Source organism: Pseudophryne corroboree, chromosome 10 (assembly GCF_028390025.1).
Source record: "Pseudophryne corroboree isolate aPseCor3 chromosome 10, aPseCor3.hap2, whole genome shotgun sequence".
Classification (NCBI taxonomy): Eukaryota; Metazoa; Chordata; class Amphibia; order Anura; family Myobatrachidae; genus Pseudophryne; species Pseudophryne corroboree.
In genome coordinates this window covers 328,791,303-328,797,302 of record NC_086453.1, presented here as the reverse complement: position 1 = coordinate 328,797,302, position 6,000 = coordinate 328,791,303, and positions in this window count along the sequence as shown.

Genomic DNA, 6,000 nt, shown 5'->3' with positions numbered 1-6,000 from the left:
TCCTCTAACTCTGTTATGATTTTAGCAGTCCTTAACATGCCTTTCCAGAAAACTTTTTGGCCACAGATGTGTCCTTTATTACTGTGGCTTCAACATACCTCCCAACTGTCATGATTTTCGTGGGATTGTCCCGTTTTTTGGCGACTGTCCCGCTGTCCCTCCAGCAGGCCACAGTGTCCCGCGGTGGGGGCAGTTGGGATGATTCTGTCCCTGCTCTGGTCTATTCACTGGACACAGAGGGAGAGAGGGCATGCCAGCAGCTCACAGAACACTGGCCACACCCCCTTTTCAAAATCGGGCACGGCTTCGCCACACAGATGTCCCTCTTCCCCTGTAAGAAATGTTGGGAGGTGTGGCTTCAGTCAGGGGCGTAGCCAGAACTTTGTGGGCCCCATAGCAACATTTTAAAGGGCCCCCATCCCAATGCTTCTAGAGAGACACCTCTCTGCATCAGTTGTTCATTTTATGCCCTATAATAGTGCCCTAGCTTCTTTTATGAATCGCAGTAGTGATTAAGTTCACCCTATGTCACATTTCAGAGCTGTCAGTATACATTATGCCGCACAGTACCCCCAATTCACATTATGATATATAGTGCTCCCCATTCATATTGTGCCTCATTACAGTGCCCCAGTTCATATTATATAACATTAAAATGCCCTCCAGTTCATTTTATACCCACTACAATGAGCAGGTCCATGGGCATACCTAGATATATTTCAGGCACCAAGGAAAAAGTTTGAAAGGACTCCTTCATAATACCCAATGGTAATTTTTTTTTTTTTTTATATAACACGTAACTGTGACAGGGAAGGTGGCCCCTCTCAGCTCTGGGCCCCATAGCAGCTGCACTCAGAGCCGGCCATAGGCAAACTAGGCAATTGCCTAGGGCATTTGATATGCCTAGGGGCATCAGCAGCTTCTGCTGATTAAAATGATATGCTGCATGCCTATATTCCTAATATAGCATTTCATATGCAGATACAGCCACAATCTCACACAGTATATAGGCATGCTGCATATCAGTTTAATCAGGAGAAGCTGCTTGTGCATCCTAGCCACATAGCAATGCAAATAAGATGCATTTTCATAAAAAAAGGTGCCCGACGTTAGCATTGAGGCAAGATTTATGAGGACACATCTGTATCCAAGCAGAGGCAGATGTCACAGTGTTAGTGGCATTGTGAGTGCTGTGTGCATGTGAGTGGGTTGGTTGTGCAGTAGTGTTCGGAATATGTGTAAGAAGCATTATGTGTGTCATGTAAAAATGCATTAATAATGTGCAACATATGTGTAAAGCAGAGGTTCTCAAACTCGATCCTCGGGGGCACACACAGTGCATGTTTTGCAGGTAACCCAGCAGGTGCACAGGTGTATTAATTACTCACTGACACATTTTAAAAGGTCCACAGGTGGAGCTAATTATTTCACTTGCGATTCTGTGAGGAGACCTGCAAAACATGCACTGTGTGGGCCCCCGAGGACCGAGTTTGAGAACCTCTGGTGTAAAGGGACACTATGTGTGTCATTATGTGTAAAAGGGCATTAATAAAGGTTATCATAATGTGTAAGGACATTAATGTGTCTCATGTGTAAGGGGCATTACTGTGTGGAATTGTGTATAAATGCATTACTAATGTGTGGCATTATGTGTATAAGGTGCTCTACTATGTGGCGTTGCAAATAGAAAGGGCACTACTGTGTCATCTAATGTGAATAAAGAGCAATAAGGTGTGGTGTAATGTGAATAAGGAGCAATTCAGTGTGATGTAATGTGAATAAGGGGCTCTACTGTGAGTAGTAACGTTTATAAGGTAAAGTGATACTACTGTGGGATGTAATTTGAATTATGGACACTATCGCATGATAAAATGTGAATAAAGTTACAGTACTGTGTGGCGTAATTGGAATTGGGGTTACCACTGTGTGGCCATGCCCCTTGCAAGCAAAAACACACCTCTTTTTGGGCTGTGCGCCAAATGTGCAAACTGTTCCTATATAAAATATAGGGGGTACAAACACCAAAATAAGGACTGCTATGGGTGAGGGGTGATGGTGCTGGGAAAGAGGTGCAAGGTTAGAGGCGGAACCAGCGGTGGTGCTAGGGGGCACCAGCCAAAATCTTGCCTAGGGCATCATATTGGTTAGGGCCGGCTCTGGCTGCACTCCCTGCAACTATGGTAGCTACACCCCTGTATATAACACATGTAACTGTGACAGGGAAGGTGGCCCCTCTCAGCTCTGGGCCCCATAGCTGCTGCACTTCCTGCACCTATGGTAGCTACACCCTTGGCTTCAGTCATGAACAAGTCTCGAGCGACTCAGCCACGCTGAGTTTTTCTTGCGCAAAAGGTGTTTTATTTGCGTAATAAATACAACAACTGGAATTGACAAAACAATATTTCTAAGTTGCATTTGTACACGTGTGTGACTGAGGGCCTAGTACATGTATATACACACATGCCTACGCAGCACCAATTTTTCAGGCTATGGAATTGGCATTCATCGCAGCTGAAACCGGGGCCATCTTAACAGCAGTGTAGTCCCCTGGGCAAAGCAATGCACTGGGGCACCTACCCATTCTCCAGCGGTAGGGGGTGCAGCTTTGATGTCCCGCTGGTAGTAGGGGGTGTACTATCTTCCGCTCAGCATGTAGGACCTGGAGCAGTAATTTCTGCTAGTTACACCTTTACTGCACAGATGGTGGGAGATGTGGCGCGAGAGAGAACACTAAACTGTAGAAGGGGGCATTGGGCTGAATGAAGGGGCCCCGGTACATGACTTCCAGGGTGGTAGGGGGTGTCTAATATGCAGGGGAGGGATGGATAGTGGAGTGGGCTTAATATTCATAGTTTTCTGGTGGGAGGGCAGCTTGCTTGACTGCAGATATCTCCAGTTCCTGGAAATAGATTTCTCAGCTTTCAGTGTGATAAAAAAAAACTAGAGAGTCCCACCTTTCAGGAGATACTGTGGAACTTGGGGATCAGAGTTCAGGAGCCAGAGCAATCCACCAACAAAAATATAAAACTGCATATTAGGCGTGTGGAGCTGGAGCAGGGACCAGCTGCTGGAAGGCTGATATCTCTGGTTCTGGGCATAGTAGAGTTGGAAAGGACAAGAGGAAAAGACAAAAAACCCTTGTTTGGGAGCACTCATTTGAAAAGATAAGGATAATATGTATAGTGAAAGATATTAAGACATAACCTTTATTTTAATCCTTGAATAAAAATAAATTTTGGACAAAAAATTGTGACTCGTGTGTGTAAAAATCTTGTTTAACCTTTTTAGCAAATGAGGTACAAGATGATAAAGATGGTGAAAATATCAGTGGAGTAGTAAGGGATACCAAATGGTCTCATTGAGATACAGGGTATCCAGAAAATCACTGTACTAGCCTGGATTATGGATATCACTGATAGAGGCAGTATGGGCAAAATTCTGAGTTTGGTCAAGGTAGATCTCAAGGGGAATGCGAGAAGGGTGGAGCAAGGAATGTGATCGAGCTTCCCTTGGTGGAAGGGGGGGGTGGGGGGTTTAATGTGGTGGGGTGGGTAACACTGGGCCCACTGCACCTGGTATTCTCAGGAGGTTTCCCGTCCTAGTACTGGCCAGGCCATGCCTGTTTAGCTTCCGAGATCAGATGAAACAGTAGAGACAAGCTGCCAGTGTCCACTGAAACGGGAGAGTCCCAGATTTTGGAGAATACCCTCAGAAAAACTGTAATGGGGCCCATACACTTGTGAGATATCTGGTACAACCGTTCGATTTCAACCTCATGTGTGAGATAAATCGCAGGATTGAATCTTATGTACCATGCGACGCGATGCGCGGGCACGCCGGTCGAATCTCGCGTCTCAAGATCCTATGTGTTGCACTTAATATTTATCAGATTGCCAGTGCGATCGCATGCTGTTTTTACCACATTCGATTTATCGCACTGCTGGTATTTAGCTCACTTCCTAGACACTCCCCTCCACCCATTTCCGGTCACCCGATTTCTGGTCGCAAGGGGCATGCCATAAATCGCAAGATTGTATGTGCATCGAATGCACAAAAAAAGCACTTTAGATGCGATTTATCTGAAGGTGAGCTTCAAGGGAAAACGAGCCCGTTATCGCATCGCATGCAATCGCACAAGTGTATGGGCACCTTTTGTCAGACAGAACCCGAGATATCTGGCTGGGAAGAGCAATTAACAGTCTCCGTTGGGGATCACTGCTTTGAAGTCAGATATCTCCGGTTCCCCAGGGACGATTTTCAAAATTCTGGTACCCCTAGAAAAAGGGGGCCCTCAGCTATCAGCCTAGGGCCCTTATACTCCTGGGGCCCTTGGGCAAGTGCCCACTGAGCCCAGATGAACAGATAGCCCTGGCTGAAGCTGCCACCCAGAAAAGGATATAGATGCCCACCAGAACCATCGCAGAGTCCTCGGCAACTGCGTACACATCTGCAGTACTGACGCAATAATGAGGATCATTGACTTTTCAATGAAGTCTATGGTCACACAGATTGGACGTGGCAGTGGCAACGCTGGCGCCATGTTTCTCTGCGTACATGATCGCAGCTGAAGGCAGACACGCCTCCAAAAATGGCCATAACATGCTTGCGTTTTTGCTGCCACTCCCCGTTACCTCCCCCAAACAGTCCCTTCCTGTCAATCACTTAAAAAGGTACATTGGCGTGTGCGCAGTGCAATCGCGGCTCAGAATGCCGAGTCTGAATCTGTGCAAAAAGTGCTCCGATGCAGCTTTTTCTCACCCCACTTTCCGTGGTGTTTGATATGCGATTTTGTTTTTGTCCAAAACCATTTCCCGTGTCGTTAATGGCGCAGCCTTGCATCTCTAGTGCACTGCGAGTGGCTTTCCGCTGATTCTGCGGTGCATATAAAATGCAACATTGAAAGAAAAATACAGCAAACTACTCTTCTCGAATCATCTGCTGCACCGTATGGCGTATACTGTAGATACTAAATGTATGAGGACACATCTGTCATTCGCACAAGATATGAAGGGGACTGCCCAGAACTTCATAAAATCTGCAGCTGGTGGTAGGAACATCAGGAGACCTTCTGTTCAGAAAATTTAGGCATCTGTACCTCCTCAGCAAAACTCTATATTGAGTCTATGTATGGGAACGAGCTGACTTGTGTAAACTGAAAGATCTTACCCAAATTGAGGTCCTCAGTGTCCCCCTAAGGTCTCTCCTCCACACCTACATAAAGTGGTAGGGACGTATTTATCTTCTTCTATAATAACCCCATAATGTGTTGAGGTTGTATGGAAAAGCCACAGAGGGGCAATACAAACTCCATCAAAGGCAGACAACTCTCCGGGCCATGGCAACCAATCAGCATTGATGTAACATTTATAATTTGCATACTATAAACGTATACAAAACAGCTGATTGGTTGCCATGGGCAACTTTTTCCACTGGCTCACTTCTCCACTTTTATCACAGTACTTGTGCCCCTTAAGTCCTTTGAACTACATAAAGTGCCACATTTGTTAAGCCCTCCAATGTTCTAAGTGTGGTCGTTACCACTTGGAGGTAAAGGCCTGTAGCCTCTCGGTTGAGTCCCAGTGAGAAGTCTGAGTTTGCCAAAATGGGTGTAAGCAAGGAAGCCAGAGATTACATTTGTTTTAGTATTGTATGACTTCTGCAGCAGGTGAGAGTGGAAATAATCATTGGGTGGTTAACTTGTGATACTTTCAGTTGAAGAAGTCTTCGTGTTCTGCTATTCTATAGGAATCTGTTGTTTAATTTGTTTATTTCCTGAATCATGTTACGCATCCTGCATGATTGTAGCCTGGATGTATGGCAGCTGCAGTCATCCCAGACATTTACTTTTCTATAATATGTCTTGTATGAGGTGTGCCAGACAAGGCCGGCTAGAGCTGTGACGGGCATGGGTACTCTGAGGACATGCACAAATCCCGGAGGTGTAAGTATTCTCTTGTGCCTACTATTGCTGGCAAAGCAGGGGCAGTGGCACATCGGGCA